The sequence below is a fragment of the Vicugna pacos genome, chromosome 7 (genome assembly GCF_048564905.1).
Source record: "Vicugna pacos chromosome 7, VicPac4, whole genome shotgun sequence".
Lineage (NCBI taxonomy): Eukaryota > Metazoa > Chordata > Mammalia > Artiodactyla > Camelidae > Vicugna > Vicugna pacos.
Window position 1 is genome coordinate 78,667,912 of NC_132993.1, and position 15,592 is coordinate 78,683,503.

The 15,592-nt window shown below is 41.7% G+C and overlaps 1 protein-coding gene and 1 pseudogene across 1 annotated transcript in view; one reads left to right on the forward strand and one right to left on the reverse strand.

Moving 5' to 3' along the window:
• The window catches only part of NRCAM (neuronal cell adhesion molecule), a 267,174-nt gene that overhangs the window by 103,340 nt on the left and 148,242 nt on the right, over nt 1–15,592 (reverse strand). The window lies entirely within an intron of this gene.
• On the forward strand, nt 4,832–5,388 carry LOC102541017 (large ribosomal subunit protein uL11-like; annotated as a pseudogene).

A 15,592-nucleotide genomic window follows, 5' to 3' on the forward strand; every position in this document is an offset into this window, starting at 1 on the left:
CACGGACGTAGAAAACAAACTTATAGTTACCAAAGCGAAAAGTGGTGTGGGGAGGGATAAATTGGGAGTTTGGGATTAACAGATACACACTACTGCATATAAAATAGATAAACAGCAAGGACCTTCTGTATAGCACTGGGAACTATATTCAATACCTTGTAAAAACACATACAGGAAAAGAATCTGAAAAAAAAATATATATTTATGTATATGTATAACTGAATTGCTTTGCTGTACACCTGAAACTAACATTGTAAATCAACTACACGTCAATAAAAAAGAAAAGAAAAGAAATGTGTTAGTAAGTGAGGGTAAGAATCTAAAGTTGTGCTCGTCTCAGCAGCACATAAACCACCGCCAAAATCATGCAGAGATGGCAGGCGCTGCCTCCGTGGGAGAAAAACACCAATCCAGGAAGTGGTCCATGTTTCTCAAAGTGCCTAAGAGAGGAACCTGACTGAGGGTGGTGCGGGACCACAATCCCCCGCCATCCCCCTGCTTATTTCAGAGTAAAAAAAATGAGAGGGGGAAGAGGAAACGCAGTGAACAAGCCTTTCGTTTATAAAATATATAATCATGTTAGCTGTGAGACGGTCCTGACTGTAAGTGTAAATTTAGCAAAAAGACATTTGGGGGAACTTGCTGGTGGCAGCCTGGGGAATGCAGACATAGGGGACTCGGCTCATAATGACTCATTCAGTCCGCGAAACAGTCTAGAGGCATCTTCCTTTATTACATTTCTTAAAACACTTGGTGCCAGACACTGCTCTTCTGCTTTATAAATATTAACTTATTTTAATCCTCATTAACAACCTCGTGGAGCACCATTATTATCCCCATTTTTACAGAGGAGGAAACTGAGGCTCACAGCATAAGCAACTTGCCCAACGCCACACAGCCAGCAAGAGGCAAAATCAGGAATTGAATTCAGGGAGTTTGGCTTCCGAGCAGGGATGGGATGAGCATGAGGTGAGTAAGGCACTGGCCTCAGGTGCAAACTTTCAAGGGGGCGCCAGAAAACTCAGTAATCAAGATAAATAATATCTTACTGCAGTATTTGAAAAGCAAATGAATGCAAAATACCCATTTGAACAAATATCAAAAGTTAAAGACAAGAACAGTATTACTGATTTTCTCCTTTGTGCTTCAGCCTCCAATAAGCTCAGCTTGGCTTTGCTTTAGAGTCTGTGTGTGTAATGACTATGGTCTACAGTCTCCTTTCTAAATATCTCTCTTTTCTTCGTAGCTCTGATCCTAGTTTGTAACCATACAAATGGAGTGTGTTATTTCGCTAATGTCCCTCTGCCCTTAGAAGATGGTTAGCTCTCTGAGAGCAGGAGCCTGCCTGTCTTGGGTCACTATTTCATCCCAGACAGGCTGAAGGAGGGCTGTGGCTGGGAGGGTGGGAGTGTGAGACAGGGGAGGCTGCCTGGATGTCATAAGAAGGAACTTCTACAGGTTACATACAATCATGGATAACGAATACGAAGCTAGACAAAACTGCGATGAGCAGTAATACACTCCATTAATGGGTCGGGTAAATAATCAAGGGCTAGTATGTCCACATCATAAAAGAAACTGGGCTGAAAAGAAAATAAACTGGGCTGAAAGCAAATTTGAATTTTTAGTAAAATTGAAAATAGGACCCAGATGCTATTTCATCCTATAGCTACAGGACCAGGCTTCATCGCCATAGCACCTGTAGGAATAGGAAGGAATAAATTAAATTTTGTAGCCACATAAAAGGGTTTGAATGAGCTGGAAATCTCAGTGAGGCCTCCTACCTTAGCAACCAATCATTGCTTACTGTGTTATCTGACTTTATAACAGAAAGATACTAGTTCTTTACTCTGTGTTTGTTAGGGTTCAAAATGTTTTAGTGGACAGAGCTTCTTTTATTTTCATAACATTTCATGAGCTTGGCCAATTACAGCTTTCATTTTTTTGTAAATCTTCATTACTCTCATTTTGTAAGGAGACTCTCTGGCTGGTTACTTGAGGGACTGTCATATGGGAAAAGGCAGCAGGAAAAGAAGAACAATAGTTTGAGCCTCAGAAAGAATTCAGTAGAAAAACCAACCACTTTCCTTTCTGGTACGTCTTGGATTCTGAAGTTAAAACTGGACTTCAGGGGCTGCCATAAGAAAACTATTTGGTGATGCTCTCACATGGTCCCTTAGCCAGAAAAGACCAACCACCCCGTATTCAAGGTTCTCTTCCTATAGAGGCTGGCATCTTAATAATTCACAGGTAGACAACACATTAAATATATGAGTTTCACAGTTAAATCTTAAATTCAAAAATGCTATTCATATTGAATTTCTACTATTGAATTTTTTTTTTAAGTGAGGTACTGAAGATTTGAACCCAGGACCTTGGGCATGCTAAGCATGTGCTCTATCACTGAGCCATACTTCACCATTGAGAACAAGTTAGCATACTAACAGACTTATTTTCAAGATGGTATGAGCATCTCTGTACACACAAGTAATAACTATACTAATTCAAGCCCAGACTGTTGTCTTCGCCCATGCTCAGAGCAGCACTATTCACAACAGCCCAAAGGTAAAAGCAACTCAAGCTCCACTGATGGATGGATGGATGGATAAACAGAATGGGTGTATATACATGCCACGGAAAATTACTCAGTCTTAACAAGGAAGGAAATCCTGACAGATACTACAATATGAATGCATCTTGAAGACATCATGCTAAGTGAAAAAAGCCAGTCACGAAAGGACAAATGCTGTGTGATTCCACTTGCGTGAGCTACCCAGAGAAGTCACATTCTTAGAGACAGAAAGTAGAATGGTGGTTGCCAGGGGCTGAGGGGAGGGGAGAATGGGGAGTTGAGTGGGGTACAGAGTTTCAGTCCGGGAAGATGAAAGAGTTCTGGTGATGGACGGTGGTGCTGGTTGTACAGTGATGTGAGGTACTCATGCCACAGAACTATGCAGCTAAACATGGTTAGAAGGATAAACTGAATGTTAAAGCCATTTTTGTAGTACAAAAAATGAAGCAGCTGTCAGTAAGAATTATTAAAAATTATACTCTTTCAGAGAAATATCAGATGATATCACTTACATGTGGAATCCAAAAAAATGATACAAATGAACCTATTTAAAAAATAGAAATAGACTCACAGACATAGAAAACAAACTTATGGTTTCCAAAGGGGAAAGTCAGGTGAAGGGGGATGAATTTGGAATTTGAGATTAACAGATTCAAACTACTCTGCATAAAATAGATAAATGACAAGGACCTGTTGTAGAGAACAGGAAACTATATTCAATATCTTATAATAACCTATAATGGAAAAGAATCTGAAAGAGAAAACATATATATATATATATACATATATATATATAAAAAACTGAATCACTGTGTTGTATACGAGAAACATTGTGAATCAACTATACTCCAATTAAAAAATTTTTTTAATTACTCTTTCAAAATGTAACATAAAATGTGTACTTAAAAAAGATTAGAATCTCCACACTCTGATTAACAGGCAGATAGGCTAGAAGTAAGAGGTTCTCAAAAGAAAATTCTCCAGCCAGGACATGGTGAATGACATTCATTCAAGACACATTCCTGCACGATGCCCTCCCTTTCGCTTCCATTTAAGAAAGTGTAGTTGAGAGGAATATTATCAGAGGGTAATCTGAAATAATCACCCATTTCTTTCTTAATTAAATAACTTACAAATTCTGGTACTTCATTATTGGTACAACTTCTCATGAGCCACGTCACATGGAGCCTGGTACACCAGTGAGCTGAAAGCTATGGGACTAAGGTCACATCAAGTATAAGCCAGCAAGCAAAATTTAGCTCACATCACCATAAATCACTTCAGCATGTTCAGAGACTAGCTGAACTAGGGAAGTGATTGATTTTATCCCCTCAAGTAATAATGACGGCAAAAAAAAAAGAGCTAAAAATTTCTTGGTACTAATTTTAACTGTAGGTAATGGAAATCTCACTTACTGCTCCGAATCCATCATTCTGATCTTAGCAATCATTTCGGAGCACAGTAACATAATAGGAGGATCTAAAATTACTCGAAAAGACATTTATGCCCTCTTGTGAATATTTTCTTGAAGAGTGAAGTTCATGACCATTTTTAAAAGTGCAGTAATGGCCTTTTATAAAATCCAATGGGGATCACAGGGGTACAGGGAGTGGAATTTCTTTATTCACACCACCATGTGTGTAAGCGATGAGCTCTACGTTATCTGCTATTAATTCAAATCTGCTATTAATTCAAATAAAAACAACAGCTATCATAGGTGGAGCAGCTGCTACTTCCTAAACTAAGGAAAGTTTGACATCCTCAAACTAGGGGTTGGCACAGTTCATGTGCTCAAAAGTTCTGAAAAAAATGCAGTAAGTTTTGGTGACAAATCTGACATGTTTTTACACTTTATCCCACTAAGTGTGACTTGCACGTTTTTACTGTAGAATTGCAAACGTGTTTGATTACAGGATGCTACTCCAGACCCCGGTGGGGCTGTTACATAACACTGGTTTATGCACTGTGCTATCTTTCCGAAATAAAAATCCTTTAAAAATCCTGAATTCTAAAACTCACCTGGCCCCAAGATTCCAGAAAAGGAACCATGAGCTTGCATTCCCATTTCACAGATGAAAAAACTGAGGCTCAGAGGGTGGCGGTATCTTGCCAAGGTCATATAGTGAGTAAGAGGCTGAGGTAAGGAAAGAGGGCTCTCTGCTTATAATGCTCGTGTGCTTTCCATTATGCTGACGACAGGGAATTAACCATCTGAATAAAGAACATAAGGTAAGCTTTGGGGTTTTGGCTCCCAGAAGGCCAAAGTGCAACTTTCTTCAGTCGTCTGGAATCCGGGTTCCTCTGACATCAGCTGCCACCACCATGCCGTCTAAGTTTGTCCCCAGTGTGATCAAAGTCATGTACCTGAGGTGCATCAGTGGGGACGTCAGTGCCACCTTTGTCCTGGCTCCCAAGATCGGCCCCCTGGGTCTGTCTCCAAAAACGGCTGGTGATGACATTGCCAAGGCAACTGGTGACTGGAAGGGTCTGAGGATTACAGTGAAACTGACCATTCGGAACAGACAGGCCCAGATCGAGGTGGCACTTTCTGCCTCTGCTCGGATCATCAAAGCCCTCTAGGAACCGCCAAGAGACAGAAAGAAGCAGAAAGAGAGTAAGCACAGTGGAAACATCACTTTTGATGAAACTGTCAACACTGCCCGACAGACACGGCACCAATCTTTAGCTAGAGAACCCTCCAGAGCCATTAAAGAGATCCCTGCCCAGTCTGTGTGGGCTGCAATGCTGGTGGCCGTCACCCTCAGGACATCGCTGATGACATCAACAGTGGTGCGGCGGAATGCCCAGCTAGTTAAGAACTACAAAGAAAGATGATTTAATAAAGGGTTATTTGATAACCAAAAAACAAACAGAATGTAAGGTAAGAGATTCGATATTTGGTGTTAATCTGGGCAGGCTTCCTGGCATAAGTGTAGCATGGCTACAAAAGTTGGACACTGATTACTTGAGTGTGATCATGGCAGAATTTTCCGTGATCAATCCTAGTTTTTATCCATTTTATTTTCTTTGTTTTTATATCTTATCTTCAGGGGAAAAATGAAAATTCTCTACATTCACAAATCAAATAGAATCCTGGCTTATAAGTAAAATATATCTGTGTGTGTGTGTGTGTGTGTGTATACATATATATATATATGTAAACATATAAAAATTTTTTTCTGGGAATTTGGGGGTAGGGGAGATCTGTTCTCCCCCACAGAGAGACTGATACAGAATGATTTTTATGCTTGCCAAAGGAAATGAGTTTTATTTGTAATTTAGCAGCAGGAAAAGTACAGGCAGAGGGTGTTTTAAAGTAGGGTGATCTCAAAGGAACTTACTTACAAAGCAGAAAGAGACTCACAGACATAGAAGACAAACTTATGGTTACCGGTGTGGGGAAGAGGGGAAGGAGGGATAATCTAGGAATTTGGGATGAACATATATACACTAGTATATCTAAAATAGATAAACAGCAAGGTCCTACTGTCCAGCATAGGGAACTATACTCAATACCTTGTAATAGCCTATAGTGGAAAAGAATATGAAAAGGAATATATATATGTATATACCAGAAACTAACACAACATTGTAAATCAACTACACTTCAATAAAAAATAAATTAAAAAATTAAAGAAAACGAACAAAAATACAAAGCGGTGTGTCTCAGCAGCAATGCAGCAGGGAACACGGGCAGCTGACCTCAGCGACCCGCTCAGACAGCTTCCGCAGCAAGAGTGCCAACACTTACTGTCAGAAACAAAAGTCTTGGGTGTCTTCAGGTAATTCTTACAGCCAAACAGCCGAACAATAAATACAAGAAAATTCAGAGCAGAATGAAAAGACGTCAATGGCACCTTCTCGGCTAAGGGCGGGCGTCCTCTCCACCTCCGGAGATTGAGCGTTCTCTTTCCCTTGGGAGCCCAGAATAACATGATTCTTCCTATCGGAGCTTGGCGCTCCAGCAGTTCTGGCCAATTTCACCAGAATGCAGGGTGACCTGCAAAAGGCGGGAGGAGGCCAGAGCTTCACAAGCGAGGAAGGAATGAGACATGTAGGACGCGGTGTAAGAGCCTCTCTTTTGTGCCGAGGAGAACTAGTGGGGTGCCCAGGGGTGCCCACCTGAGCGTATCCTGTCAGCCCATCCTATTCAGCTGTGCTGTGACTTCCTTTTAAAAAGAACTACTGGAACAACAAGGTCCTACTGTATAGCACCAAGAACTATATTCAATATCCTGTAATAACCCATAATGAAAAGAATACGATAAAGAATATATATAACTGAATCAGTAGGCGGAACACCAGAAACTAACACTGTAAATCAACTACACTTCAGTCAATCAGTTAACAGAAAGAACTACTGAAATCTCAGAACGAGAAGAGCTGGAGAAAGCTCCCCCTCCCCGAACAATAACTCATGTACACAACTCTGTAGCCCAACTTCATATTTTTTTATTGAACTCTCTCAAGAATCATGATGAGGTGAATCCAGAACTCCTAAATTTAGTCCCTTTGGTGCTCCTGGAAATGGTCTGACCCATGTCCATTTTTAACTAGACTGATGGGAGTGACAATGTCATTGTATTCTATGTAATGAAATAAAGGCTCTGATGACACACCCGGCGGCTGTTACAGAGAAGACACAAACGTCACCTTAATGTGATTTCTTAAATATTTAATAAGCTGTGTTTTAGTCTGGTCTGCATGCTCACTAACACGAGGTCCAAAAAGATAACAAAATAATCAATTATCCTCCTCAGGAAGACAGGGAAGGTAGACAGGGAAGCAATGGGCTTATTATGCTAAAAGCTCTTAAGATGGAAGAATTAAATATAGTTAAAAAAATTAAATGAGGAAAAAAATCTGTCCTTTTAAAACCCCAACAGTCTTTAGAAATGGGTTTCTTGCTAAAGGTAAGTAATTTGCTGTCTGCTCCTTGGCATAACACAATAAATATGATAATAACTTCATGAAACTACTTAAATTATATTTGACAAATTGCTTTAAGTGACTGCCTAGGTTTGATTTTAAAATATGTGAAAAACTACAAAAACTGGCATTTTTTCCCCCTTAACCCGATGAAATCAACAAAATCAAACATTTAAGCAATTTCCTCTGGCCTTCAATTCTAACACTTGTTTACATATCCATCACATGTGACAATAACATAACTACATGTTTTATAAATGCCTTGATTTTTATTTTAATATTTTCACCACTTTTTGTCCTGCACATTGTGGGCAAAAAAACAAAAGAACGATGGGCGTCCTCAAGGAGCTCTGAGTATGGAAGGGGCGTTCAGACAAGCGGCCGTGCCACAAATTACTGTGATGTAAGGAATAAAAGGGTAAATGAGCCAGGAACGGCACAACACGCCATGAGAGTTCAGAGGAAGGCACGTTATCTTGGGATTATGAATAAAAAAGGATTCTCGAGTGGGAAGTATTGGAACTGGATCTTGGCAAGGATTTGGAAGGGTGCCGGGGGCTCCAGCTGGCTGCCCAGGGGCTGAGGGGCGTATGATGACTTACTTAGTACTTTTAAGTACACCTAGCTTCTCATGAAGAGTGGATATATACACAAACTTAGTAGTATAACAAGGTATAGTATAAAGAGCAAAAGATATTACGACTCTGTTTCTAAGGAAATGACCAAAATTAAGATTTTTAACAGAGAAGGTCATTTCTCCCATGGAACACAAGCTGGGAGTTTTTACTAACGTCTGGGAATGAATGGATTGGTACCCAAGTGCCTCTCTCTTGTTCTCTTTCATTTCTCCTTAAAGAAAGAGAGCTTTCTCATACATGTATTTCTGGAGACATGACAACTTGAACAATGTAACACCTGGGTAGTAGCATTCACCAACCTGTTTTTCTTAGAAATTTCTGTTCCATTGAAACTCATTAAGAACAAAGCTACTCCAGGGCCTTGATACCACCAATGACATTAATGCACCTCAAAATTTCAGTATAAAATCAAATGTATTTTCTATCAAGTTACACACGGAAATTTTTATATATTCAAGGTTTCGTTGTTTGTTGGCAACTGGCCAAAGCAGCACATTTACGAAACAGCCTGGTATTTTCCTCCGGGCAGAGATAGGGGCTGTGTGGGTCAACCTTTAGGGGTTGTTCTCTCGTGGGCTGGGGGACAGAGTGGGAAAGACAGGGAGAGAATATATTAACAGGGAAAGACAACTTTCTGCTTGATAATTACACACAGATTTCAATGTAGGAAAAATAAGTCATCGCCAGTAATAGATGTGATCTTCAAATGCAAATCCATGTGAAAAATAGTGGTTCCCAAATTCCACTATCCTCCGAGCTGATTTGCAGCCTCCCAATACCCAGGCCACACTTCTAACCAATCACAGCAGACGCTCTGGGGGCGGGACCTGGGCAGCAGGGTCAGTGTTTCCATAACTCCCCAAGTGATTGCATACGTGCAGCCAAGCTTGAGAACCAGTATTTTCAAATGCTTGTCTGTTCCCTACTCTTTAAGTATATGCTAAAGAGTATATACTTTTGTGATGAAACTAAAAATTGTTTATGAAAAATGACCAAACAATGTGAGAATAATATAAAAAAGTCAGCTTTACTGATGTAATATCACAAATCATTACATTTCTGATAAGAGCTAAACTTTGGTGGTAGGGATTTGGTTTTGGCATTCTTTAAATCATCAGCCAAAGACAACTGCATGCCTTCAATATAAGCTGATAGTTGAATCCCTGGGTATTCTGCAAATATGATTTTTGTGCCCTGCAACTGAGCAGAAAGAAGACAATGACATGAGTCATTATAACATCAGGAAGAAGGTGACTAGAGGCAGAGATGTACCGATGCAGTGCTGTGACCGCAGCGAGGAGGGACAGATCAATGCCACTTCAGCCAAAATGGAAGGTGGCATTTGATGTGAACTTCACAGCATTCCTTCCAGTAAGGAAAAGAAGCAGGAGATGGAAAATGGTGGATACACACAGGAAACAGAATAGCTCAACCTGGCAGAAGTAAAAAGAAAAAAAGGCAATCTGGAAATTTGCTTTTTTGGAAAAGGAGGTTGGAGCCACTTCTGGGAGGATCCTGCATGTCTCAGTCTGAGGTTCTTGAGACATGGAATGACAGTCTCTCCTGTGGTCTCATGTGACCTTTCTGCAGCCTGTGGCACTGCTGTCCACTTGCCGCCCTCTTTTCCGTGCTGCCCTCCCTCGGGATCCACAATGTCCTTCACTTTCCAGCTCTCAAATGTCCTTTTCCAGCCCCCTTTAGACTTCTCTCCCTTCATTCATTCTATATGTGCCTCTCATTCCCCAGTTCTATCACATTTCTTAAAAATCTCTTGTCCTAGAATTCTACTCTCCCATTTTCATTTCTACATTGAACGACGTTCACATGCTTGGACTCCAAGCGGGACACTATATGCCATTCGCTCTTCTCTCTCCTCCTCCCCCGCCTTAAGAAGTCATCGGGTTCAGCATACTCTCTCTCCCACCTCTCTCTACTTCTCACCTTCTCTAGGTGGTACCACCCACCTGGGTACCCTAATCGCTCTAAGCAAGCTTCCTGTCTCCAGCATCAGGACCCTCCAGTCTGTTTTCTGCAGGGCTTCCAGAGCATCATTCCAGAATCCTGGTCACGTGAGTCCCCTGCTCATCCCCTGGGGTTCCCTGGTTAGTGTTCAGACTCTCCACTGAGCACATACAGCCTGTATGATGTGACACCAGCTCGCATCTGATGTGCTCCTCTCCCCCACACACCGGGATTCTCGCTGTCCAACCCACCAGCTGTTGTTTCAGGTCCCATACCTTCCTACCACTTCTGCTTGGCTCACACTCCTCCCTTCTCATTCCTGAGGTCCCAGTCTTCCTCCCGGAAGCCTTTCTCAACTCCCTGCTCTGTGCCCAACTTATGAACTGCAACTGTTAGTGTCCTGGTCGGTTCCCAGCAGGAGCTTTTCTTGTGCACAGGCATCTATTAGACACGCATCTATTAGGGGTCCACCGTCCTTCACTACACTCTTTCCTAGTCTGTCTCTGCTGGGAGCCTGTCAGCGCCTCCCAGGGGAGGGCAGCAAACACTTCTTGTTCTGCTCTTTGTCTCGCGCACTGAGCAAGGCGCCTGGCACATCATTAGCACTCAACCGAATAAGTGACTGGCTAATCAGGGTCGTGTGGTAGAAGGCTCAGTCATCTGCTCCCTGAATGGCTGAAGCAGCCACGTGAACAATGGGCTGGGGTGACACTTGAGAGAAGTGAGGAAGAGATGAGGCTGGAAAGAATCAGGTGCGCCGATGCAACTGACAGATGGTGTTCATTAACTTATTAAATTCACTGGCCTGTCTGGCTCGACCATCTGAGCTTTAAGTCCACCTAATGGCTCTATTCCTCCGTCTCCTCCCTCAGTCCCCGTCGTTGGATACCAGGTCACATGTGCCTTCCACATGGCTGCAGAACACAACCCACCTCCCACCCCTTCCTATTCACCCCGTTCCATTCCTTTAGAGCAGCACTGCTATCTCACGAATCCTCCCAGGAATAGCTGTTTGCATTTAATTGAAAACCAACATGCATGTATTCACAAATGCCAGGACTGGCTCCATCGGGGGTACTATTGGGGAATATGTGATCACTTTCAATCTGTTTCTGAAAAAGGCTTTACAGTGGGTTTCAAGGTGGATATTTGATCTGGTCAGTCCTTCTAAAGAGATACAAGAGATTCCTAGTTTGTTCAGAGCAGACAACGGACTTCCCAGGGATAACAGGCTAACTGGGAGCAGGGGAGGGATTTACATTGTTATTAGATCGCTTTCGAAACTGTTCTGAGGGTCCAAACTGTTCTGAGGGTTTGTTTCAGTGAAACCTTACAGACCTGGTCTCCCCCAGACCAGCGCCCTGAATGCTTCATAGATAAAACTGTCTAAAAAATCGAGGAGCCGGTAACAAGACTCCTTTGTATAAAGTTATCACCCACTGAATGTTGTCGGCAGTTAGTGGTATGATGAGAAGAGGGGAGAGATGGATTTCTGTCTGCATGTGCAGGCAGTGCCATGAAACTCCACCATCTAGCCCCTGAATGCTCTCCACACAGTCACCTGGGGGATCTCAATACTTGTTCTGATCCCACCGCTGCAGAGCCTACCACGAAACCCCCCTTTTCAGAACTGGCTTCAGAACTAAACTGAAATCCATGCATGTTCTGGTCCTTTAGAACAGGGGTCAGCGAGCGTTTTCTGCAAAGGGGTCAGAGAATAAATACTTAAGGTTTTGTGGCCACACCCTCTCTGTTGCAATAACTCCACTCTGGCGTAACTGCGTAGAAGCAGCTACAGACGATACGAAACCAATGGAGGTGGCTGGGTTCCAACAAAACTGGATGTATTACCGACTCTGTAATTTGAATTTCATGTAATTTTCATGTCATGAAATAGGGTTCTTTTGATTTTTTCCCCCCAACCATTTAACCAGGTAAAAACCCATTTAAACTCGCAGGCCACAGGAAACAGGCAGAGGGCGAGATTTGCAGCAACAGTAGTTACAGACCAGTGCTTTAGAGCCACGCTCACCAGCCCTACCCACGGCTATCACGTTGGTTCTGAACGACACTGGACCATTTTGGAAATCAAATTCAACCTCAACAGGTGGAGGTATGACAGAGATGCAGTGAGGTGGTTCCTGTCAGCAGTACTGTACTCACTGAGACAAAGCAGCAGGGCTGAAACAAGAGTTAGGGAGGAGCGGGAGGAGGAGCTAAGTTCCAGAAGTTGAGGCTTCAGAGCGTTGTCTGGGAATTCCTCACCAGCAGGCATTCTGAGTGGCTGGAGTAAAATTCTTCTAGCTCAGTGGTTCTCCAGGCATGGTCTGCAGACCACCAGTATCGGCATCAGCTGGGAACTTGTTAGAAAGGCAGATTCTTGGGACCCACCCCCCGAGCCCCACTGAATCAGAAACTCTGAAGGTGGGATTAGAATCTGCACAGCAACGAGCCCTTGATGACTCTGATACACACTGAAGTCTGAGAGCTGTAATTTAAACAAAAGCAAACTGCCTCAAAAGACTCAGAATAGACTTACCATATGACCCAGGAATCCCGCTGCTGGGCATATATCCAGAAGGAACCCTACTTCAAAAAGACACCTGCACCCCAATGTTCATAGCAGCACTATTTACAATAGCCAAGACATGGTAACAGCCTAAATGTCCATCGACCAGATGACTGGATAAAGAAGATGTGGTATATTTATACAATGGAATACTATTTAGCCATAAAAACTGACAACATAATGCCATTTGCAGCAACATGGATGGACCTGGAGATTGTCATTCCAAGTGAAGTAAGCCAGAAAGAGAAAGAAAAATACCATATGAGATCACTCATATGTGGAGTCTAAAACAAACAAACAAACAAAAAACCATAAATACAAAACAGAAACAGACTCATAGACATAGAATACAAACTTGTGGTTGTCAAGGGGGCGGCGGGTGGGAAGGGACAGACTGGGAGTTCAAAATTTGTTGATACCGACAAGCATATGCAGAATAGATAAACAAGAGTATATTGTGTAGCACAGGGAAATATATACAAGATCTTGTGGTAGCTCACAGCAAAAAAAAAATGTGACAATGAATATATGTATGCTCATGTATAACTGAAAAATTGTGCTCTCCACTGGAATTTGACACAACATTGTAAAATGACTATAACTCAATAAAAAAATGTTGAAAAAAACCCTGAACTAAATGGTGTTGGGTGGGGGTGGGGGGGTTCCTCTTCTCCTGAGAGAAAGCCCATGAAGAGGAAGAAACGCATTTCCACATTTAGAGGCAAAACTATGGTGTTAATAAGTGTAAACTTGGAAAGTTTTAGATAACAGGTAGGCTTATCCAGTAATCTTGTTACATTCTAGAGGCTCCCTTCCATCCCAAAGTCTCAAAGGTCAACATTCAAAGGTCATTTGAGCCGCAAACCACCAGACTCCTCTACCCAGAGTAAAATGATTACTCCTTCATTCAACTCCCTCTTTTTCATGTTTCTGTCAGCGGAACACCACTCCTAGCTGATACAAAAGCTAAAACCCATTTCCCTCGCACATTTAAAAAGAAATTACCTATAACCTTAAAAAGTGGAGTCAGCACTAGCAGGATAGGGCAGAGCCGGGTCAACGGTAGAGAACAAAGCTGACGTGTCTATTCTTCGTGACTACAACTGTCTCAACATTTCTGACGGTGGCGGTGTTTTTCTGAATGTCCTCTCACAGAAGTTAAACAATAAAGAAAATACGCAATAAAGAATTAAAGTCAAAACTTGAAAAAGCGAATCAAAGAAAATGAACTGTAATCGTTTTGGGGAGGCTAAATTGCAGACACATTTGAGCATCCATTATCCCTTTCGTCATTTCAGCATTGTGCACTCGCGTTATCTATTCTTTCAGGGTTCTGAAAAGCCTTTAGAATCTGCTGATTGTCATCAGCCAGCTCCCGACGACACAAAGCTCGACATCACTGCTGGACCATGACAAATGTAAAAAAGAGAGTTAACCACTGCAAATAGGGCTGCTGTTGCTGGATAAACGGCATTACAAGGCTGGAGTTACAGAGCTCGCATCTGGGTACCTTCAGAGAGCAATCTGTACGCGAGCATGAACAAAACCCCCTGGGATTAGTCACATTTCCAATGGTTCCACAGAGAAAGCTGGCAAATCCAGGACCTAGTCGCCTAGCTGTTGGCAGGTGAAATACACAAGATCAAAAGAAAAGAGCTGTGTTTCTGGATGGCCCCTTCCTCCATATACCTCGAATCCAACACCAAATTTATTTGCATACATGAGTGTTTTGAATTAAACATGCCATGGAAATATTTTATTATCTCCTACATTTAATTTGGGTAAATACTACTTAATTTGACTCCCTTCTGAGTAATTAAAAATGCATTATTTCAATGGAAAATAGAATTAGTTTCATTACAGAATTTATTTTTGAATTAAAAATAGCCAGATAGCAAGCAAATGCTTAGAAGTCTTAAGCCTGACACATGATTAGAATACCAGAAATGAATACAACTTAACGACTTGCCTAACAATATAGAAAAAAAGACAAGTTGATTCCAAAGAGTTTATTCTTTCTCAAGTGTGTCTTTCTTGACAGTCAAATATGGGTCACAAGGACTAATGACAGTATTACCAGTGTTTTGGTTTAAAAAATTCTTTTTAAAGACCTTATTTTTTGGGAGCATTTTTAGGTTCAAAACAAAATTGAAGGGAAGGTACAGAGATTTCCTGTCTACTTCCTGACCCCACATGTGCATAGCCTCCTCCATGATCAACAGTCTCTCCTAAAATGGAACATTTGTTACCCTGGATGTACCTGTATTGACACACTGTACTCACTCAAAGTTCATAGTTTACTTTATGGTTCACTCTTGCTGTTGTTCATTCTATAGGTTTGGACAAAAGTATCATGACGTGTATTCATTACTATAGTATACAGAACATTTTCACTGCCTTAAAAATCCTCGGTTGCACTGTCAATTCATCTCTTCCCCCCAGTCCCAGCCCCTGGCAACCACAGATCATTTTACTGTCTCCGTAGTTCAGAATACTTGGAATCACAGTATGTAGCCTTCTCAGATTGCCTTCTTTCACTTAGTAATATGCATTTAAGGTTTCTTTGTATTTTTTCATGATTTGATAACTCATTTCTTTTTAGCCCTGAATCATACTCCACTGTCTGGATGCACCACAATTTATTTATTCGTTCACCTACTGAGAGACATCTTGGTTGCTTCCAAGCTTGGCAGTTTTGAAGAAAGCTTCTATAAACATCCTTGTGGACATAGGTTTATAATTCCTTTGTGTAAATACCAAGGAGCATGACTGCTGGATCCTATGGTAAGAGTATGTTTACTTTTGTGAGAAACCACCAAACTGCCATCCAAAGTGGCTGTACCATTTTTCATTCCCACCAGCAATGTTCCTGTTGTTCCGTATCCTCATCTGTCTTTGATGTGGATTCCAGAGTCTGGCCAT